A 24,709-nucleotide genomic window follows, 5' to 3' on the forward strand; every position below is an offset into this window, starting at 1 on the left:
ACACATGGGATACACAGACACACACAGACATGGGATACACCAAGTCATACATTGGACACACAGACATACACACACATGGGATACACAGACACACACATGTGACACAAAGAAATAAGTATTTCTAATGACTCAGATAATATATTGAATGGACCTATATCACAGTCTCTGAAATTAATATTAATACTGATGCATGTGTTAAATCTATATCTCCCTTTCACTTCAGGTTTATGTAATATACAGATATGATAGTTTCTCAGGTTTACTCACAAGAACCAGGGATGAGTATACAATACCGCTTCTCTCACTCTGTCTTTTCCTAGAGGGTTGTTTTTTCAAAATGATGTCACAGACGCTTTTACTTCATAGATAATTCTCTTAACATATATTTCTATCATCAGATGCTTTTTCTCATGAATGCTGATATCCACAATCTCTATCTTCTCAGAGATCTGTCTCCTGTCTTCCTCACCCGGCTGTTATTCCTCTTTTCTCCCCTGTAACTGACACGCTCTCTTGCCAGTTCTGGTGCGATAGCGCAATATCTTTTCGGTCACTAGGGACTCTGGTATATGCATACTTGGCAACTCTCCCGGAATGTCCATGAGACTCCCGGATTCCGGGTAGGTCTCCCGGACTCCCGGGAGAATATGGCAGCCTCCTGCATCTGCCCACTTCCTAGTGAAGTCACCAGAATTAGATCCAAAATGCTGCGATTCTCAGGGAATAGCTGTAAATTGACGCATTTGCGTCATTTTGGCGCCGGGGCAAAATGGCGTGATTTGCATAGCCCCACCCCAGAAATGCCCACCTCCCCCAGGCAGCTCCTGTACGCCGACTTCAGGAAGTCGGCAAGTATGTGTATATGTAGTTTGCTCGGCAGCAGCTGTTACATACAAATTTCAGACTCATTTTTGACAATTGATCACCAAGTGGTGAGTTAGATGTCCTGCCATGCCAATCAGGACAGCTTTGTCTGCGGGTGGGAAAGTTGGGTAGTATATATCCCCCTTGTCCCAATGCTGCCTACCCAAATGTTGGGAGGTATGCCGTGGGGAGAAGTGCCGGTAAGATATAACGTCCTATACCAGCTCACTTCCACCACTGCCTATATCTGATCCTAATGTGAATGTAATCTGTGCATTTTTAAATGTATATAAATACAACTACAACCAATATTAACCTCTCCAGTGAGGTTCATCGCGATAACCGTGATGTATTGGGTGAAAGAAAAGAAAAAGTTCTGAAGCTAACACCCTGTTTTCACTGTCAATATTTTTTTTCGCCCATTGATAAATCAGAACCTTTGGCAACTGAGATGTAAAGTAAAGTAACCTATCCCAGCACTGACCAGTAGATGGCAGAAAAAGTATTTATAAAACACATTGGGCTGATTCACCAAGGAACACAAAAGAATCGTACTGTGGATTTTTATTAAAAACGCACGTTCACCGGGTATACACATGTCCAAATTCCACAAGGGGCGAATCAGAAGATACATCTGGTGATGAATACGGGTCTAGGTCCACTCTGCTCTAACAGACAATACACTGCGGGTTACATCCAATACATATGGGGAATATAAAATGACAAAAAAACGCACAGAAAAAAAAAATATTCCATTAATGTCACCAGTTATTAATATAGTCCCTAATGACAAAACATTGAGAAAAAAAGTTTTTTTTTTCCGTCAAATAAATTAGGATGTTATTCATCCTCTTCATCAACATTTATTTATATAGTGCTATCATATTCCGCAGCGATTTACAATTGGGGACAAACACAATAATATACAATATTGGGTAAAACAGACAGGGGTAAGAGGGCCCTGCTCACAAGCTTACAATCTATAGGTCAATGGGAGTCGGATACATGAGGTTAAATTTACACATTGTATATTGGTCCAGCCAGATTGCAAAGGTAAAAGTGATTCATATGCTATATGAACCAGTCAAAAACTATGTTGGTCAGAGGGTTGTTGTCTTGTGTTAGCTGTGTAGAGGGTGGTAATAGGGTAACCTAGTGAGGTTAAGAAGGTGGTAGAGGAATACTATAAGCTTGTCTGAAGAGGTGGGTTTTCAGTGAACGCTTGAAGGTTTGAAGACTAGAGGATAGTCTTACTGTGCGAGGGAGGGAATTCCACAAAGTGGGTGCAGCCGGAAAAAAGTCCTGTAACCGGGAATGGGAGGATGTGATTAGAGTGGAAGAGAGACGCAGATCTTGTGCAGAACGGAGGTGTCGAGTTGGGAGATATTGTGAGACAAGTGAGGAGATGTATATCGGTGCGATTTTGTTGACGGCCTTGTAGGTTAGTAGAAGATTTTTAATGTAGCCAATGTAGAGACTGGACAGAGTGGCTCAGCAGAGGAAGAACAATTTGCAAGGAAAATCAGTCTGGCTGCTGCATGCAAAATAGATCAAAAAGGTTTGAGTCTATTTAGGTAAAGACCAGTAAGGAGGGAATTACATTAGTCGATCCAGAGGTTGATGATGAATGCATGAATTAGAGTTTTTGCATTGTCTTGTGTGAGATATGTTCTTATTCTGGAAATATTTTTTAGATGTATGTAACATGATTTAGATATAAAGTCGACTTAGGGCACAAAGGATAGTTCTGAGTCAAAGATAACTTAAGTATGGACAAGACATGGAGAGTCCCTACAAACAAAGGTCCCAAAAGAGAGCAGAGCCTTTAGATGAGAGTGCCTGATAGATAGGCATGGATTGGCAGAGCCCCATGGAGGGGTGAGAGTGTATGGCTGGAAGCCTCATGGTGTGAGAGAGGAGCCTGTATTGAGCCTTTTTTGAAAGTGTACCCATACCGTGAGGGGGGGGGGGGCGCTGCAACTAGTTGTTGTGGCTTCTCTGGAGGGGGGTGAGGGACAGACGAGCCCTGTGGTTGTGTATCAGTAACAGCAGTAAGGCAGAGTCCCTGGCTATTAGGACGTTATCAGAGCTGGATACATCTAATTACATAGTAACAGCAGTGTGGTTCCCCAGTAATTAAGAGTTCCGGGGATGACAGTGTGGCCAGCAGCAGTGGGACTGGAGTAGGAGGGTCTATGTCATGGGATGGGGGGCACCGTGACGAGGAGACCCCCTATGTAGTGAGAGCGTACGTTTAACCGTTATATGTGCTGGAGGAGAAAATGTTGGAAATAAGATGTACGTCTGTTTCTCTATGAGATGTCTGGTGCAGCACTAGTGTCCGCTCCATTCTATTTGTGTTAAATACCTGAGCAGTCAGGGTACCCTCAGCTTACGGATGCCACACCTACGCTATGGGCGCCGCAGAAGAGGAGGGCAACAGCAAGTCGGGTACACACCACATCATGGCATCCCAAGTAAGTGACCACACAAGACCAGCACGGGTTTCATGCCTCTGTGTAAACGAGGCTTAATGACGCTAATCACAAAGGGGAGAGCGGCAATAGGGGTGGGATCGTGTCTCCCACACTGCCCACCTGACTCCCCCTCCGGGATCTCCCATAGGGGAGAAACGAAACGTTGGTGAGTATGTAAGAACTTACTGATTACTAATAATAACTGTCGGCTTCCAGTAATTCTCTCCCCCCCCCCCCCCCATCCTACGGTGAATCGCCCAGTGACACTGCAAGTTAATGCTCCCTCCAGACCCGGGACATTATCCTTACAGACACTAGTATTAAGCTGCAATCTCCATCCATTATAGCACGATGCATAATTCAGGCACCCTGGGCACTCAGAAATAAAAGGATTTCTTGGAAGAAATGTTCAAACATCTGAACCTGATTTCACTGCCACTTAAAGGGGTGACAGGATGAAGACAATATCATTGTGTCTCTCGTATTACTACCTCCTTTCAGGTATAATTTAGGATTTATAAAGACTTGTACACAAGGGCGTTATATTAGATATTTAACCTATTAAACGTGCTGACATGGATAGTCCACAAACTAATGTAAGTGACTGGACCTGTACATACACTCTCTAACAAGTGATCATCTTGAGTCAATTGTGACATTTTCCACAGAGTTCGAAAGTTTTAGCACTTAGTAAAAGACAATGGAGTTATATGTGAAGACTTATTAAAGTACACAGTACACTATACAACATGGAAACCTTCCACTGTATCAATGTGCTAACGCTCTGTCAAAGTGAGGAGGAAATACAAGGTTTTGTCTTGTTAGACAGTGGCGGCGGCAGCGGGCACTGCCGCGACTCACTGTGGCTCCGCCTGGTGTCCCAGCCGTCGCTATGACGACCGGGACGTCACTTCCGGGATTCGGGCCGACCGTTGCCAGGGCAACGGCCGGACACCGAAGGTAATCTTATGCACTCTGGCAGCCTCGTAGCGGGCACATGCGCAGTTATGTTCCTCAGCTCTGGGCTGATTTAGTGTGTTGTAGCCTGCACCTGTTCAGTATTAGAGACAGGTTCTTATTGGTCTATCTGTATGGCAGGCAATTAGCCTGCAGATGTGCATACCCCAGGGGCAAGCCCTGATTGGTCTATGTCTGTATTTAAGGCAATGAGGTCTGCTGCCTCATTGCTGGTTATAGCTTCTGTTGCCAGTCTGCTGACCTGCTCTGGGCCTTGTTTCTGTCCCTTGAATATTCTGCTGATTACCCGTGTATGACCCTTTGCCTGGATTTGGACCCTGCCTGTGTTTCTCGTGACCTTGACCTCTGGCTTGTTTACGACCTTCCTGTCTGCTCGTGACCCTTGACCTCGGCTTGTTTATTGGAATTGCTATCTGCTGCCGGCCCTTGATCTCTGCTTGGACTTCACTCCATTTGCCTGGGTTCCCCCAGCCGGTACACACTTCACAACCCTCTGTCAGTCTGCAGCCCAGTCTGTCCCCACCATCAGGGGCTCCAGTGAACACCTGATTGGCAGAGTAGACTCCGGGTTGTGTTGTGCCGGCTGGAGGGGTTCCTAACATGTCTCAGCTTTATTTAGCGCTATTTTTCCACGCTGTAACTTGTGTTTTTAGCTACCAAGAGATCAGTGTTTTTCTGCTTTAATCACATGAATAGGACGTCCTATCTAGACAATACACAGCTATTGTTATACATTCTGACCATCAGACAAGTGAGGAACAAAATATAACGATAAAAAATAAAACCAGCTCCTCCAGAAATAAATAGTGAGCCAATGTGGGATGTTAAAATAAAAATGTATTTTAAAATTCAATAAATGTAGATGATAATAATTGTAGGTAATAATTGCAAAAAAAGTACCAGTACTCAGTCCAAAGATGCCAGATATGTGATATAAGGATTGATGCCAGAGTGATAATCAGAACAGAGATTTGCACATTGTGCCTGTTTGATAACTTGTAATCGAAGCTAAGTAAACAATTTATTTCTTTAATCCAGTCCTAAGCTACCCCTAACAGTGCTTGTTTTCTATATCTATTTGCTGGAGCACAGGTGTATTCATTACTGACTGACACATTTTGAAAGATCCACAGGTGATAAAATTATTTCACTTCTCACCTGGAAAATCTGCACTGTAAGGGGTCCTGAGAACTGGGTTTGGGAAACCCTGCTGTAATCCTTATTTCTGTGCCCATTATCACACTTTGGCTGTGTCAAGATTTAATGATTGTATAGCCGAACCTATTGTGAATGGATGGGCCTACATTGCAACCCGGTCCTTGGGGGTGGTCCTTACACACTTTATCTGGGTTTTTGCTCACTGTCAGTATTCAACTATTACTGACCACTCCTACTGGTATAACCTTGCCACCAGACACTTGCTGACTGCGAATGCCAACTGCGCATTAGTTGTAGGAGAATAGTACTGCCACCACCAGGCTCCTTCATCGGCACTTGGAACTGCTTACTTCTAGGTAGCTGGTATAGCTGCTGCAGTGCCTCAATGCTGTGGGCTGGCTGGTACCTCCTGACCACATACTATCCATCAGGATTGCTGGGTAGCAGGCAGACAGTTGACACAGAGAAACTGGGTTCAATGCAGGACTACTGAGAAATATATTAAAATGTAAGCTGTTATCTGTTGGTCACAGGATGCAGCAGACAATAGGCGTCAGACAGAATATTAAAGCAGTGACGTTTATTGCTCAGAAAGAGTCCTTATAAGGACCATTCACATTAGTTAAAATTACTAGGGATCAGAATTCCAGATGGTGTACAACAGTTGAAATACAAAATACAGCTTTTTATATACTGTTTCTGACACACATGTTGGCAGGGGGTACTCCAGCCCCCTTCCTGGCTGGCACCACAAAGTCTGAGATATTACATTCAATGTTTAGCATCAGGATGCTATATATTCTGTAAATTTAGATTTAACTCAATTTAAACTTAACCCATTTTACATCAATCTGTGATTTCCCAAATTACTTGCTGTTTCAATATTCAGATAGTTATCCTATCTCTCTAACAGGACAGGATAACAGGATAACGACCCCCTGCTATGTACTCAGACTAAAAATATGTGTTGATCCCTCACAAATGAAAAGGCTACAGAAACAAGTTGCCTTCAAAATGGAACACTGCCTCATAAATCTGTACATGAACAATACGAAAATAAATACATTTACACTTAATCGGGAACTAAGTCATCCGATGCTGCGGCAGTCATCTTGACCACATGCGAGGTGAGGGGGACCCAGTCACACCTTGTTTAAGTCAAACTAAAAAATTCCCTTGTTGTTACGTCTCACGCCCCAGGTATCAGCTCCTAGAACCGCTTCAGAGGTCTTCACCTATAGGAACCGCTTTTCCCCTAGAGCTAGGTGCGCTCACAGGTGCTCTGATGCCCAGAGTTCTTGGACTCTAGTAGTAGGAGCTGATAACCTGAGAACGTACCGCTGGTGCACACGTAGAGGTGGAGTGAAGATACCGGCAGAGGTTTTGAGGGTCACCAGCAAAACGGTAGCGCCTAGGTCCAGCCGGGGGTCAAACAGGTCACAGGCAATACGGCAGCGTCAGTATCCGAGCAATAGGTCAGGGTCACAGGCAATAAGGAACGTCAGAATCCAGGCAATAGGTCAAGGGTCACAGAAAAAGGTGATGCGGTGAGAGGACTGAGATGTGGTGAGAGGACTGAGATGTGGTGAGAAGACTGAGATGCGGTGAGAGGACTGAGATGTGGTGAGAGGACTGAGATCCGGTGAGAAGACTGAGATGCGGTGAGAGGACTGAGATGTGGTGAGAGGACTGAGATGCGGTGAGAAGACTGAGATGTGGTGAGAGGACTGAGATGCGGTGAGAGGACTGAGATGCGGTGAGAGGACTGAGATGTGGTGAGAGGACTGAGATGCGGTGAGAGGACTGAGATGTGGTAAGAAGACTGAGATGCGGTGAGAAGACTGAGATGTGGTGAGAAGACTGAGATGTGGTGAGAGGACTGAGATGCGGTGAGAGGACTGAGATGCGGTGAGAAGACTGAGATGCGGTGAGAAGACTGAGATGCGGTGAGAGGACTGAGATGCGGTGAGAGGACTGAGATGCGGTGAGAGGACTGAAATGCGGTGAGAGGACTGAGATGCGGTGAGAGGACTGAAATGCGGTGAGATGACTGAGATCCGGGAAGGAGACTGAGATGCGGTGAGAGGACTGAGATGCGGTGAGAGGACTGAGATGCGGTGAGAGGACTGAGATGCGGTGAGAGGACTGAGATGTGGTGAGAAGACTGAGATGCGGTGAGAGGACTGAGATGTGGTGAGAGGACTGAGATCCGGTGAGAAGACTGAGATGCGGTGAGAGGACTGAGATGCGATGAGAGGACTGAGATGTGGTGAGAGGACTGAGATGCGGTGAGAGGACTGAGATGCGGTGAGAGGACTGAGATGTGGTGAGAAGACTGAGATGCGGTGAGAGGACTGAGATGTGGTGAGAGGACTGAGATGCGGTGAGAGGACTGAGATGCGGTGAGAAGACTGAGATGTGGTGAGAAGACTGAGATGCGGTGAGAGGACTGAGATGCGGTGAGAGGACTGAGATGCGGTGAGAGGACTGAAATGCGGTGAGATGACTGAGATCCGGGAAGGAGACTGAGATCCGGTGAGAAGACTGAGATGCGGTGAGAGGACTGAGATGCGGTGAGAGGACTGAGATGCGGTGAGAGGACTGAGATGTGGTGAGAAGACTGAGATGCGGTGAGAGGACTGAGATGCGGTGAGAGGACTGAGATGTGGTGAGAGGACTGAGATCCGGTGAGAAGACTGAGATGCGGTGAGAGGACTGAGATGTGGTGAGAGGACTGAGATGTGGTGAGAGGACTGAGATCCGGTGAGAAGACTGAGATCCGGTGAGAAGACTGAGATGCGGTGAGAAGACTGAGATGCGGTGAGAAGACTGAGATGTGGTGAGAAGACTGAGATGTGGTGAGAAGACTGAGATGCGGTGAGAAGACTGAGATGTGGTGAGAAGACTGAGATGTGGTGAGAGGACTGAGATGTGGTGAGAGGACTGAGATGTGGTGAGAGGACTGAGATGCGGTGAGAGGACTGAGATGTGGTGAGAGGACTGAGATGCGGTGAGAAAACTGAGATGTGGTGAGAAGACTGAGATGTGGTGAGAGGACTGAGATGCGGTGAGAAGACTGATATGCGGTGAGAGGACTGAGATGCGGTGAGAGGACTGAGATCCGGGAAGGAGACTGAGATGCAGTGAGGACAGTGTATTTAACTGAATTCTTTGTCATGTTCCTTTTACCACTCTACGACATTCCTCATGTGGCACTTTGTATTATCTTTCGGAAAAAGCCCTTTTACAGCTGAACTGAGGTGCTGTTAAGAATGGTAGCTCTGTGAGTTGATATCCAGGAATGAGCAGGGCTCAGTCAGTCATACAAAGATACAGGAACCGGTAAGCTGGACCCAGGGAGCCAAGTCTTCACACAGTCAGGGCTGACAAACAAAGAACAGGCAACTGAGTATTGGCCCAGGTGCCTTAAATAGTGAGGAGATGACAGGCTGGACGAATGGGAGCAGAGAGGAGGAGTTCTATCTGACAGGACAGGTCTGCGCATGCGCAGATCCGAAACCAAGAGGGCCACCATCAGTCGAACACTGCACCCGGTGCTGGCGGGGATCCCCACTTTTGGTAGGTGAGAGTATCAAGCCCCTTGTGCTGGGGGCGATATGTGATAGTACCCCCCTTTTATAGGTGGCCGCTGAACACCTAGGAGCGTTCTTCTGAAGAGTTTTAGAGTGGAATTTCCGTAAAAGACCTGGAGCATGGATATCTGAAGCATCGACCCATGACCGTTCCTCGGGGTCAAAGCCCTTCCAATCCACTATGTATTTAATTTTGTTCCGAGAGTTTTTGGCATCCAGAATCTGGGTAATCTCAAACTCTTCTTCTTGTAGAAGCTTGGGTAGAGGAGGCAAAGGAGAAACAGAATAGAATCTGTTGATGATGAGTGGTTTTAGAAGAGAGGCATGAAATGTATTGAAGATATGGAGAGATGGAGGAAGTTGTAGTTTGAAACAGACAGGGTTAATCACTTGTAGGACTTTGTAAGGACTTGTAAGGACCGAAGAAACGTGGAGCAAATTTCATGGACGGTACTTTGAGACGGATGTTCTGGTTAGAGAGCCATACCCTGTCTCCCACTTTGATTGCAGGAACCGCCCATTGTCTCTTATCCACAAAGCCCTTATGACGCTCCAACGTTCTCATGAGCGAAGTAACAACTTGGAACCACATGGAGGAGAAATCGCACTGGAGGATGTCCACAGCAGGAACTTGGGTGGGAGAGAGGGCTGAGATTTTGGGTAGAGAGGGGTGTAACCCATAGACTATGAAGAACGGAGTTGCAGATGTAGATTTGTGAAACAGATTGTTGTGGGCGAACTCAGCCCAGGGTAAGAGTTCGGAGCAGTTATCTTGATTGGCAGAGAAAAAAATTCTGAGAAAGGTCTCAAGGTCTTGATTCATGCTCTCTGTCTGGCCATTAGATTGCGGGCATTATACTGAGGAGAGATTTAATTGAATCTTGAGGGCCTTGCATAGTGCTCACCAGAACTTGGAGACAAATTGGACTCCGCGGTCCAATAGGATTTCTAGAGGGCATCCATGGAGCCGGAAGATCTCCTTTATGAAATGCTGTGCCAGAACTGGAGAAGAAGGCAAACCAACTACCTTTTACATCAGAGCGAAGGGTAGGCTACCAATAGTCTTGTGAGATGATCTCCAATGATTTGAGGAAGCCCGTGTGACCGGAGAAGCGGGACACATGGAACCAGTGTAGAAGCTTCTTCTGGAGATAAAGAGGGACAAAAGTCTTGCCTAGAGGTGGAACAGGACTAGAGGACAAGGTTGACGAAAGCAGAAACTTGGGATCCAAGATGGGATGTTCCGGAACTTGGTCAGAATTCTAAGTGGAGAAAATTCTTGAAAGAGCATCTGCCTTTTTATTCATAGAGCCAGGTTTGTAAGTCACACGGAGATTAAAACGAGAAAAGAATAGTGACCAGTGAGCTTGGCGTGGGTCAAGACACTGGGCAGTTTGCAAGTATAAGAGATTCCTATGGTCCGTGAAGATGGTAACAGGAAACCGAGCTCCTTCCAGAAGGTAGCGCCACTCAGAGAGTGTCATTTTCATGGCGAGTAACTCCTTGTCCCCGATGGTGTAGTTGCGTTCTGCAGGAAGAAATTTGCGAGAATAGAAAGCGCAAGGCAGGAATTTATTGGAGTTGGGTCTTTGGGAGAGTCAAGCTCCAATGCCCTCTGCAGAGGTGTCAACCTGAAGGATAAAAGGTAGATTCATCCGGTTGTCTATGGATGGGAGCCCCTTTGAGAAAGGTAAAGGTCTCTATAGCCTGCGAGGACCAAACCTTGGTATTGGCTCCTTTGTTGGTGAGAGCTGTAATTGGAGCAATAATGGTAGAATATCCTTGGATAAATTGTCTATAATAATTGGCAAAACCTAGGAAACGCTGGATAGCCTTGAAGCATATAGTATTGGCCAATCTAGGATGGCACGAATCTTCTCGGAATCCATCTGTAGCCCGGTGTTGGAAACAATATAACCCAGGAATGGCATAGACAGGGCTTCGAAAGAACATTTCTCCAGTTTGCAAAAGAGATGATTCTTTCGGAGTCTGGATAGAACTTCGGAGACATGTAGACGGTGGGAATCGAGATCTTTAGAAAAAATCAAGATGTCATCGAGATATACTACTATGCAGGAGTAAAGCAAATCTCTGAAGATTTCGTTGTCATAACTTTGGAAAACAGCGGGTGCATTACAAAGTCCGAAAGGCATGACGAGATACTCATAATGACCATCCCGAGTGCTAAAGGCGGTCTTCCATTCATCGCCTGCTCAGATCCTGATGATATTGTAAGCCTCTCGTAAGCCCAATTTAGTGAAAATCTTGGCAACTTCAACCCTATCAAACAGTTCTGTGATCAGGGGGATAGGATAGCAATTCTTTACAGTGATGGAATTCAAACCGCGGTAGTCTATACAAGGTCTTAGGGTTCAGTCTTTTTTTACAAAAAAACAAAAAAACCTGCCCCAGCAGGGGAGGTAGAAGGCCGAATAAAGCCACGTTGTAGGTTCTCCTGAATGTAGGTGGACATGGCTTGTGCCTCTGGCAGGGAGAGAGGATAAACACGTCCCTTGGGGGGAGTCTTGTCCGGAAGACCAAATCGGACAATCCCAGGAGCGTTGAGGCGGGAGAAGCTCGGAGCATCCCTTGTCAAAGACGTCAGAAAACGAGGAGTACTGAGGAGGTAATTCTGGAGAAATTGACACCATGGATACATGCAGCGGTTTGACCTGAGCCAGACAATGAGAGTGGCAGGAGGGACCCCAGCGGGAACTTGAGAAGAGTTCCAATCCATATGTGGAGAGAGTCGTTGAAGCCACGGTAACCCCCGGATCATGGATGTAGTATTTTGAGGCAGTACAAGGAACGAGATTTGTTCAGAGTGCAGTGCTCCAATTCTGTAACGCTCCGGTCCCGCAGATAGTACCTGTCTCATTACCTGCATTCCATTTTCTGGAAACTGCCATTTCCCAGCATCAGACATTCTTCAGTTCATTCATTCAGCTATATTATGTGCAGGTGCAGCCTATTGCACTTCTGGACCTCCTTCCTCTTGTCATTGGCTAAGCACTTCTGGAGCACTATTTAAACCTCCTGGATTCACCTGTCTGATGCCTGTTCTTCAAGCTCATTTCCTGCAGCCTGTGGTTCTGGCTCCTGTTCTCCTTGTGGTTTGCCTGTGTTCCAGTCTGCTCTCAGTCTCTGGCTGTGCTGAACCATCGCTGCTCCAGTACCTATCTTACCATCTCCAGTGTACATCATTGTGACAGCTCCGGTCCTCTCATCGCTACCACTCAGAGCCGCTACTACACCTGTGACTCCTCAGCTGTTACCACGGGTTACCTCCACTACTCCAGTCTGCTCTCAGTCTCTGGCCGTGTTGAACCATCGCTGCTCCAGTACCTCTATTACCATCTCCAGTGTACTTCATCGTGACAGCTTCAGTTCTCTAATCACTACCACTCAGAGCCGCTACTACATCTGTGACTCATCAGCTGTTACCACGAGTTACCTCCACAACTCCAGTTTGCTCTCAGCCTGCAGCTGTGTTGAACTATCGCTGCTCCAGTACCTCTATTGCCATATCCAGTGTACTCTATTGTGACAGCCTCTGTCCTCTCATCACTACCGTTCAGAGCCGCTATTTCATCTGTGACTCATCAGCTGTTACCACGGGTTACCTCCGCTGCTCCAGTCTGCTCTCAGTCTCTGGCCGTGTTGAACTATCGCTGCTCCAGTACCTCTATTACCACCTCCAGTGTACTTCATTGTGACGGCTCCAGTTCTCTCATCACTACCGTTCAGAGCGCTATTTCATCTGGGACTCATCAGCTACTACGAGTTACCTCCGTTACTCCAGTCAGCCTTCAGCCTTTGGCTGTGTTGAACTATTGCTGCTCCAGTACTTCCAATACCATCTCCAGAGTACTTCATAGTGACAGCCTCTGTCCTCTCGTTGTATACCACAGAGCACCTATTCTCCTAGTGACTCATTGACTGCTGACTATCAGTCTATATTATAGTTGTGCCTGTATTTATACCACTCATCTGTGGACTCCATCATCTCCATTCACTTCACCTGACTCCCCCACATCGTTCTGCTGTACACTCACTCACGGGACCGCGACCTGCAGATTTGGTGCAGCTAAGACCATACCTACTTGCGGGGGTTCCTGGTGAAAACCACCTGTCTGTTAGACTCCGCGTCCGTGGGTGGGCCTAGTCATGTTCAGCAGAGCCTAGGGATCAATTTCTTGTAAGCCAACTGTGACAAATTCGAAGGGTGACTGTTTTCATTTGTATATTAATGGTCCCATTGGGGAGCCGAGAACCATCAATGGCAGTTATGATAAAATAGGAATCTTCAAAAATACTGTAGGCAAAGACCACCGAGAGACCAAGGAATAGGAAATGAAGTTTCCAGCTGCTCCGGAGTCTAATAAGGCTGAAGAGTTAAACTTGACAGAAGCAGACTGTATGGAAACAGGAATGGAGCAGGAACCAGAAATAGAGGAGGGTTTAGATGTCCCCAACCTGACCTCCAGAGAGCAGATTAGGGTTTGGCGTTTCCCAACTTCTTTGGACATGAATTGAGATAATGCCCGGATTCTGCGCAATAGATGCAAAGGTTGTTCCTTCATCTTCTCTCGCGTTCCTCAGGAGCCAAACGAGTTCTTCCTAATTGCATTGGCTCGTCAGGAACGGTAGGAGGTTGAAAACGGTGAGCCAGCCTAAAAGTAGAGCGACAGGAATGATGTTTCTCAGCTAACCTCTCCCGGAATCATAGATCTACTCAGTTACAAAGGGATATGAGGGCATCCAGGGTAAGAGGGGCCAGAACATTTCACCCAATTGGAAAGTCCTTGCCAGAAGGCAGCCACTAGAGCAGGGGTCGGCAACCTCCGGCACGCGTGCCAGACGTGGCACGCTGACCACTTTTGTCTGGCACGCCGACGCTGAAGCTGCTTCAGCAAAGCAGCCGATGATGGTCGAAACGGAGCTTCTGCGCATGTGCAGAAGCTCCGTTGCGCAGAAGCTCCGTTTCGGCCATCATCGGCTGCTTTGCTGAAGCAACTCCCAGGTTTCTCCAGAAAGACGAGTCTACAAAGGTAAGTAAGGGCAGCAAATTGAGGGCATATATACTTGGCATACTTTGCATTTGTGGGGGCAACTGTGGCATACTATATATTTATGGGGGCAACTATGGCATGCTATATATTTATGGGGGCAACTGTGGCATGCTATATATTTATGGGGGCAACTGTGGCATACTATGTGTTTCTGGGGGCAACTGTGGCATACTATGTGTTTCTGGGGGCAACTGTGGCATACTATATATTTATGGGGCAACTGTGGCATACTATGTGTTTCTGGGGGCAACTGTGGCATACTATGTGTTTCTGGGGGCAACTGTGGCATGCTATGTGTTTCTGGGGGCAACTGTGGCATGCTATATATTTATGGGGGCAACTGTGGCATACTATATATTTATGGGGGCAACTGTGGCATACTATGTGTTTCTGGGGGCAACTGTGGCATACTATGTGTTTCTGGGGGCAACTGTGGGAAAGTATGAATTGTGGGCACAACTATGAGGCATAAGACGAATTGGGGACACAATTATGAGGTATGATGTGAACTGGGGCACTACTGTGCGGCATAACATTATTTTGCTGGTCCCTTACTGTTAATATGATATTAGCCATATAAAATGATATATATATAGCCGAGAGGGAAGGGGGCGGCTACAAATTGCCCGGGCCTGCTTGGTGGCCCGAGTCCCCACTGGAGACCTATCTTTGAAAATACATTTTTTATTTTAAAAGTATTTTTTTTAACAATTTTTATTGAGTGCAGGGGGGATCGGTAATAGCTAAATCCCCTTCAGCTCAGGTACCTTCAGACGCCAGGTCATGTGACTGCAGTGATCACATGGTACTCGGTGGGCTGCTGGATATCTTCCCATGCTGTGCAGTGGAGTATAAGGTAAGAAGGTGTGCTGGAGAGGGGGCATGTGTGACTAAAGGTGCTGGGCAGAGGGGGGGCAAGTGTGATTAAAGCATGTGGGCAGAGGGGACATATGTGAGCAAAGCTGCTGAGCAAGGGGGCATGTGTGAGTAATGCATTTTTCTGTAAGAGGGCGGCCTGGTGCTTTTCATCTGCTAGACACGCCCCCAATGATGCACTGCCACGCCCCCAATTGTACGACCACTTGCATGGCAAAAAAAATGTTGCGCCGCCGCACATTTTTTTTATCATGCTTGGCTATAAAGGGGGACACATGAAGTTGCTGTACTGGGGCCATGAATTTCTCTAGGCAGCCCTGTATGTATGTATCTGTGTGTGTGTGTGTGTATATATATCAGTGGCGCACGCAGGGGGGGTTTCTAAGTCTCTAGAAACCCCCCCTGCGCTAACTAAGTGGCCACTGTCCTATAGAGCAGCCGCGGCGCTGTCAAAGAAGCATCCGCGGCGGTGCTGTATTGTATACAGCACCGCCGCGCGCCCCTGTATATATATATATATATCACACCCAACTGGCACACCTGGGCTTCACTAAATTTTAGGTGGCACTTCGATAGAAAAAGGTTGCCAACCCCTGCACTAGAGCCTCATTGTTCCACTGGAGCTCTGAAGAGAGTGTTTGGAACTCAATCACATATTGAGCCACAGAATGGGTCCCTTGGCGGAGTCTCAGAAGGCTAGTGGCCGTGGCACAGACGCAACATGTCCAGGCTCATCAAAAATCCTCCGAAATGCAGATAAGAAGGCAGAGCAGTCACTGAGAAGTACATCGTTTCTCTCCCACAAGGGTGAAGCCCAGGCCAAGGCTGGTCCCGTCAACAGTGAAATGATGTAAGCGACTTTCGTCCTGCCAGTAGCGAAATTATGAGCTTGGAGCTCGAATTGGATCAGACGCTGGTTTAGAAATCCACGACAGGTTTTAGGGTCGGAGTCAAACTTGGAAGGTGTGGGGAGTCTAAGCATAGAGGGAGACGCAGGAGAGGCCTGCTGGGCAATAGACTCAACTGGAGGTGGTGGAGGAACTGGAGGACGTGCAGACTGAAGGTTATCAAGGCGAGCGGAAAGGGTCTGAAGACACTGTAGTACTTGGAGTTGTGTTCTTTCATGTTGCTCCACTCTTCCAACCAAATGCTGGAACATATCCTTCGCTGAGGGTTCTCCAGAGGTATCTGTCATGTTGTTTTGGGTTTTTTTTGTTTGTTTTTTTAATATATAATTAGGGCCTGTTCTTACTGTCACGATTTACGGCAGGGAATATGGTTCCTGGGTTTGTCGTGCAGAAATAGAGAAACAGGTAGGGGGACTCTGTGTGCAGAGATCAGTAGATTAGTCACACTGAACAGCAGAGCTGAGATGCTGGAAAGGATGGTAAACTCTGTGAGCGGATATCCAGAAATGAGCAGAGCCCGACATGCAGAAATACAGGAACTTGTAAGAGAGCTCTGTGAGCTGAGAACTGTAGATTAGACACACTGGAGCAGCTGAGCTGAGGTGCTGGAAAGGATGGTAACTCGATGAGTTGATATCCAGGAATGAGCAGAGCTTAGTCAGTCATGCAGAGATACAGGAACCAGTAAGCTGGAGCCATGGAGCCAAGTCTTCACACAGTCAGGGCTGACAAACAAAGAACAGGCAACTGAGTATTGGCCCAGGTGCCTTAAATAGTGAGGTGATGAAAGGCTGGACGAATGGGCGCAGAGAGGAGAAGTTCTATCTGACCGGATGGATCTGTGCATGCGCAGACCCGGAATCAAGATGGCCCTCGCCATCGGACGGACACGACGCCCGGCGCCGGCGGGGAACCACACATTTGGTAGATGAGAGTATCGATGCCCTTGTATTGGGGCGATATGTTATAAGTGAATAACATTGATTATCTGGTTACAATGTTACATGGGATATATTAGGCAGCAAGTGAACAGTCAGTTCTTGAAGTTGATGTTTTGAAAGCAGGAAAAATGGGCAAATGTAAGGATCTTTGACAAGGGCCAATTGTGGTGGCCAGACGACTGGGTCAAATCATCTCCAAAGCGGGAGGTCTTGAGGGGTGTTCCCGGAATGCAGTGGTTAGTACCTACCAAAAGTGGTCCGAGGACGGACAACTGGTGAACGGGCAACAGAGTCATTGGCGCCCAAGCTCACACAGAAAATAATATCTATATGTAGCACTGATACATATTCCTAATATATATATATATATATATATATATATATATATATATATTCACACTCCTGCCCACTCCCTGCGCTTGGCCAACGACCGACGCCTCTCCTCCACTCTTATCACCTCTTCCCACTCCAAAATCCAGGACTTTTCCCGTGCAGCCCCCTTCTCTGGAACAACCTCCCTCGTTCCATCCGTCTCTCTCCTACTCTGTGCTCCTTCAAACGTGCACTCAAAACTCACCTCAAAGCCTACCAACCATCTACTTAACCCCCATCTCCTCCCTTTGCTCGTCCTACCTTCTCTCCTCTTGCCTCAACTGGCTCCTCTTGTGCCTGGTCTGTTTACCCTCCCTTAGGATGTAAGCTCGTATGAGCAGGGCCCCCTCCCCTCCTGTCTCCATACCTGTTCTTCCGCTCCGTCTTTACTGCATATGACTGGCCGGAGTTTCTGAAGTATTGGTACTTTTTGTTCATTGTTCTGTATGGTTTCACCCTGTATAGTCTACTGTTAGTACTGTGTGCGGCGCTGCGGATACCTTGTGGCGCCTAACAAATAAATGATAATAATAATATATTTATATATATATATATATATATATATAAATATATATATTAACCATAAATAAGGTCACATGACACCGCTGTCACCAGGAGCAGTGACTGGATGTCACCCCCCCTCACGCCTGTTTACAGGTCACATGACACCGCTGTCACCAGGAGCAGTGACTGGATGTCACCCCCCCTCACGCCTGTTTACAGGTCACATGACACCGCTGTCACCAGGAGCAGTGACTGGATGTCACCCCCTCACACCTGTTATATACCGGTCACATGACACCGCTGTCACCCCCCACATGGGCCCAGGTGTGGTGTTCTATTTATACACACAGCAGTGGTCACTGATACTGCTCCACAGCCCCCCTGCTGTGTGTAGGCTAAGGCAGCTGTTGTGGGACTACAACTCCCAGCATGCCTTGCCGGGAAGCTCTCCGTTTGTACTATGGTTACATGGTATAAATAAAGTTATACAGTGTTGAAAGAAAAAGAGTGTCTGGCGGCGCGCCGACGTCATGACGCACCCTGCCCATCCTTGCGTGCTGGGCCGCAGTGGAGAGGAGGTGGGCGTGGCCTTTGGGTGACGTCACTGCCTCTCACCTGCATTGTGTTCATCCCGGGGCTGTGGGAGCTGCGGAACCGGGGACACCGGGAGGCGACACCCGCTGCAGGTCAGTCCCTCGACGTGTCTGTCTGTCCTGTCAGCTCTGTGGCCCAGATGCTTCGGGCCGATGTAGGCTGCCAGCTCTGTGCGGGGTTGTCCATTGCTAGATCTACAGGTTAGTTAGGGGGGGGGTAGATTGTCAGCTCTGCGGGTCACTTAGTTGCTGTAGATTGTCAGCTCTGCGGGTCAGTTAGTTGCTGTAGATTGTCAGCTCTGCGGGTCACTTAGTTGCTGTAGATTGTCAGCTCTGCGGGTCACTTAGTTGCTGTAGATTGTCAGCTCTGCCGGTTAGTAAGGGGGTTGTTGACTGTCAGCTCTGTGGGTTAGTTAGGGGGTGCGGATTGTTGGGGGTTGTAGACTGTCAGCTCTTTTAGCTAGTTGGGCACTGTAGATGGTCAGCTCTGTGGGTTTGTTGGCTGTAGATGGTCAGCTCTGTGGGTTTGTTGGCTGTAGATGGTCAGCTCTGTGGGTTTAGTTAGAGATTTGTAGGCTGTTCTTCATATAAGTAAAACAGATGTAGATTGTTAGTCTACACCTCTCCTGTCTTACCCATAGAGCTAACAATCACTCTTAGTTCTCTACTTAAGATGGGAAAATCATAGATTGTCAGCTCTGTGGGTTAGATGAAAGAGAGGTAAGCTATTTGTTTTTGTTAGACAGGAGAAGTGTAAATTGTAATAGGAGTTGCATAGGTCAGTGTAGTATATGGTTTATGCATATAATATATGGCATATGTCAGTGTAGTATATGGTGCATATATAATATATGGCATAGGTCAGTGTAGTATACGGTGTGTATAGAATATGACATAGGTCAGTGTAGTATATGGTATATATATAATATATGGCATAGGTCAGTGTAGTATATGGTATATATATATAATATATGGCATAGGTCAGTGTAGTATACGGTGTGTATATAGAATATGTACCACTAGGAAGTCTCCATCTGTTGTCCCTGTGATTGATCCGTCGTGGGTCTTGTCTGTCCTACAAATAGCATCATATTAATAATAAATCAGAGAGTGGGGGGAGAGGTGTCTGGGTCATAACTGTGCTCTGTCTGGTCCTCTGGTGACAGATGGGAAGCCCCCCCCCCCATCTATGGACCTGTGTGATAGGAAGGGATATTTATGTTGCATTAACTGTAACGTCAGGATAACTGCAGAGATCCTACAGTGCTGATCCCCACATTTATTGCTTCAGTTCATGATGTCCTTGTGTAATGTGTGTGTACATAGACTGTTTACAGGATGGGGCATGAGACCGACGGGAGAGGGTATAGGACCGTCTGTGTCTCTGGGCTCTCCATGATACAACGCTCTGTGTGTCTGCTATCTCTGTCTGTTACATCTATCAGCTGTCTCTCACACTCTGTCTCTCACACTCTGTCTCTCACACTCGCCACTTGTAGGGATATTTTCCACCCTGTGGCTATGTCCTGCACTCTTATTTTCAGGTTTCAGTGGTAAGCTTATTGCGCAATGCAATTGTAATTGCGCAAATGTCCACGAAAACAAATTACATTTTTATTTTTTTTGACATGTTTATTACAGAAATTGGTTTAATAGGAATTTAATAGTAGGAATTTCACTTAGCGCTCCACTTATTATTGTTTAGAGAAATTTATTCCTGACAATATTTTGGGGTTTTGTAAAATAGCTGTTTAACTGAACAGATGAATGTGACAGTAAAATGTTTCAAACTTAAAATAAATAGTTACTGTCAGGAATAATGTTTCTTTTCAGAATTCTGAGATGCCAATAACAGAACATGAATTATTATTAATAACCATTATTTATAAATCACCAACATATAACATTGCATACAAATAAATAACATACAGTGTCATGGTAAAGATGGCCCTACCCCGATGAGCTTACAATCTAAGGTGTGGGGAACACTAAATACACAAGGTAGCGGAATATAAATTGTATTTTGTGGTGGGGAAAGTGCATGTGGTTGTTGTAAGAGATAAACATTATTAGCCGTCAATAATAAAGCAGCCATTAGCGGCTGGACTTTCTCTGCAGCTACCGATGGGGTGATAACAATAGAATGAGGATAAATAGTGTGAGATGGAGACATGACACATGAACCAGTCACTATAGTAATCTTAAAACAAATGTTGAAACCATCACCATCCTTTACAGTTTATCTTAACTGAGCCTCTTGTTCTAGAGAAGGCTTAAATTTTGGTGCTGCGTGGCTATCCGCCAGCTTGGAGTAGCTGTGTGTGTAGCCCGGTGTTTTTCTCTAGCATCATGCTACTTGGTGGAAACATAGGACACATCTTCTCCATGTGGGGTGGAAACTGCTGCCACCAAGGAGGGAGCAGAGATCACTAGAGAAGGAACAGGGGTGGCAACAGCTGAACGTAGATGGTATATAGTAGATCTTCAGAACAGCCTGGTCCTCGGTGCGATGACTCATCGGTACTACCATATAATTTATATCTGTTTTATATTTGTGGGAGGTGGACAGAGAGCTGATCTTGGCTGCAGACGTGTCAGGATATTGTCTAACAGACGCCCACTCTCCTGCACTTACCACCATAGTGCTGGACTACCTTATATAGGACTCCTTGTCTAATGAAAAATCTCTTGTTACTAAACCCCAAAATATTATAAAATCCAGAAACAATCTGCTGGCATCACACAGCCGGCACAATCATTGGGTGCTTCCTCCAATACGTGGCACTTATGTGAGTACTTACCACCCGGGACGTCTGGTATTCCATTAGGGAATAGAATGTCCCTTTAAGATCCCGACACTCAGTCTCGCTGCTCGGAGAACGAGGACACTGAGAGGTCTCATCACCTGGAACAGACACCACAGCTGCCACCGTCGGCTGAGAAGTGACCAACGCTAGAAAACTTCACACAACTGAAGTATTTAATTCAAAATTAGTTCTGTGTTGAGTTAAATTGTTGTTCTACTAAAACACACAATGTTGTAATGTTCTGAATAGTTTTGCTATGTTGTAAGCTAAGGTTGGAAATCTCTGTTGCTGTCGTAGATGGGAGTTTTTTCAGGAGGTTACGGTTACGGTTTTTGCTTCACGCTGTACATCATTGGCGTTACCGTCGGCCATGATCCCTGCCAGAGATGCTCTATTTATCAAGTATGGGGTCCGTGCTCGCTCTGCCGCTACACCTAGACTGTACGGGTTGTGACGCGGAACTAAAATCTCCAACCAGACTTGCAGTTTGATAAAATTGGTAAATCATGGAGGTATGTCTGTGTGTTTTCCCACCATGATAATAAATACAGCCCGAAATACTGAAAGGACCAGTCAGCCAAATGATGGACATTTCTCTGTGCTAATGTTATTATACATAATATTCTGTGCCCTCTCCTTGTATAAAACTTTCCACCACCTTCCGAGAGGATTTATCACCAGTGTGCGCGATTCAGTTAGACTTCTCCCGGCCGCATCCGCTCTAATCAGAAAAGAGTTTGGTCACAAGTATGAAGCATTTCCCCTGCAAATATTTCAAAAACTTGATAAAACACTCGTACCTGCGCTCACAGCTAATGGGATCCCCCCTTCTCCTCTCATGTGGTTCTCTCTGTCTTATCTGGCTGTCTCTCTCTCTCTCTCAGATCCCACGTGTGCTCGCTCGCTCTCTCTATTGCTCATATCATCTATCTGATTCCAGTCACTACATCAATCCATACAAGTAATGACCTAGTTAAGTATCCTCTGCTGTGTAGCATCTGGATTCTGACGTTTAGTTCTTGTGACCCGGTAGAGGTAATGATTTATTCTGTTATGTGACTGTATATTAGTGTCCTGTAGCTGATATGTGGGAGGTGAGGATTACGGGATAGCGTCGGGATGGTTGGAGGTGAGGATTACGGGATAGTGTCGGGATGGTTGGAAGTGAGGATTACGGGATAGTGTCGGGATGGTTGGATCTGAGGATTACGGGATAGCGTCGGGATGGTTGGAGCTGAGGATTACGGGATAGCGTCGGGATGGTTGGAGGTGAGGATTACGGGATAGTGTCGGGATGGTTGGAGGTGAGGATTACGGGATAGCGTCGGGATGGTTGGAGCTGAGGATTACGGGATAGTGTCGGGATGGTTGGAGGTGAGGATTACGGGATAGCGTCGGGATGGTTGGAGCTGAGGATTACGGGATAGCGTCGGGATGGTTGGAGGTGAGGATTACGGGATAGCGTCGGGATGGTTGGAGGTGAGGATTACGGGATAGCGTCGGGATGGTTGGAGCTGAGGATTACGGGATAGCGTCGGGATGGTTGGAGGTGAGGATTACGGGATAGCGTCGGGATGGTTGGAGCTGAGGATTACGGGATAGCGTCGGGATGGTTGGAGCTGAGGATTACGGGATAGCGCCGGGATGGTTGGAGCTGAGGATTACGGGATAGCGCCGGGATGGTTGGAGCTGAGGATTACGGGATAGCGTCGGGATGGTTGGAGGTGAGGATTACGGGATAGCGTCGGGATGGTTGGAGGTGAGGATTACGGGATAGCGTCGGGATGGTTGGAGGTGAGGATTACTGGATAGCGTCGGGATGGTTGGAGGTGAGGATTACGGGATAGCGTCGGGATGGTTGGAGGTGAGGATTACGGGATAGCGTCGGGATGGTTGGAGGTGAGGATTACGGGATAGCGTCGGGATGGTTGGAGGTGAGGATTACGGGATAGCGTCGGGATGGTTGGAGGTGAGGATTACGGGATAGCGTCGGGATGGTTGGAGGTGAGGATTACGGGATAGCGTCGGGATGGTTGGAGGTGAGGATTACGGGATAGCGTCGGGATGGTTGGAGCTGAGGATTACGGGATAGAGTCGGGATGGTTGGAGCTGAGGATTACGGGATAGCGTCGGGATGGTTGGAGGTGAGTATTACGGGATAGTGCCGGGATGGGGAGATTATTATTACGGCTTAGATGTTGTAAAATCATCCTTCTGGTAGTGAACCAATGTTGTCCAATGCAGGTGATCGCTTAAGATATAAAAAAGTAATCGGTTACAATCCATTAGTAACGCTCTCAGTGTAGCAGTGGTCTGCTTGTCCGCCTGTTGTCACATACAGCAGTATCTGTCCCCTTTGTGTCAGGTACGTCATCTTTTCATTTCCAAAGTGTCATATCGCAACGAGTTTCGTCCCTTAATGAAGAAATGTATACAGCGTAATGAGCCTGTAACCACACAAAGCTGGTCGCCTACATCAGACAACATTGGATCACTACCATAAGGATCCAAGTACTAAATGTGCGGCTTTGTCTCTACTTATGGACAGTAAGTCATCACGGCGATGTCTATCTGTATTTTTATTCCTTGATGAAAATATAATCTTGGAGGTAAAGACAAAGTGGGGATCACTCAGAGCCTTCTCTTCTGTTACATATTTGCTGCATTTGCAGTTGGAGCTCTTGAAATTCAGGAAATACAAGAACAGAGACATTTCGTGACTAAATTACATACAGACAGGTCTGACTCTTGTACATATGTTCCTTGATACTGAAATATTGGAGAATTGAGCACTGATTGCTTGTATTTGATATGAATAAGAGTCTAGATAACAGCGGTCTTCACGTGAGTTTGACGGTCCAGTTCACTTGTTGCGCTTTCTGTAGTATTTTATTGTTAGATGAGTATTTGCGGATCTGTACACGGAGGGTCCGCGGTATATGGTGCACCTGGATGACCTGACACAGTGTAATCCCGCAGTGTGGTCTGATGTATATGGTGCACCTGGCTGACCTGACACAGTGTAATCCCACAGTGTGGTCTGATGTATATGGTGCACCTGGATGACCTGTCACTATGTAATCCCACAGTGTGGTCTGATGTACATGGTGCACCTGGATGACCTGACACTATGTAATCCCACAGTGTGGTCTGATGTATATGGTGCACCTGGCTGACCTGACACCATGTAATCCCACAGTGTGGTCTGATGTACATGGTGCACCTGGCTGACCTGACACTATGTAATCCCACAGTGTGGTCTGATGTATATGGTGCACCTGGATGACCTGACACTATGTAATCCCACAGTGTGGTCTGATGTATATGGTGCACCTGGATGACCTGACACTATGTAATCCCACAGTGTGGTCTGATGTATATGGTGCACCTGGATGACCTGACACTATGTAATCCCACAGTGTGGTCTGATGTATATGGTGCACCTGGATGACCTGACCCTATGTAATCCCACAGTGTGGTCTGATGTATATGGTGCACCTGGCTGACCTGACACTATGTAATCCCACAGTGTGGTCTGATGTATATGGTGCACCTGGATGACCTGA

General features: G+C 46.8%; 1 protein-coding gene across 2 annotated transcripts in view; it reads left to right on the forward strand.

The window, feature by feature from the left end:
* Positions 1–18,114: 18,114 nt before the first annotated feature.
* Positions 18,115–24,709, forward strand: part of TMEM63B (transmembrane protein 63B) — a 43,479-nt gene continuing 36,884 nt past the window's right edge. For both annotated transcript variants that reach the window (XM_075204480.1, XM_075204481.1), the window contains exon 1: positions 18,115–18,429. The gene's annotated coding sequence lies outside the window, so the exon portion shown is untranslated. The remainder of the gene's footprint in view (positions 18,430–24,709) is intronic.

Source organism: Mixophyes fleayi, chromosome 3, assembly GCF_038048845.1.
Source record: "Mixophyes fleayi isolate aMixFle1 chromosome 3, aMixFle1.hap1, whole genome shotgun sequence".
Lineage (NCBI taxonomy): Eukaryota > Metazoa > Chordata > Amphibia > Anura > Limnodynastidae > Mixophyes > Mixophyes fleayi.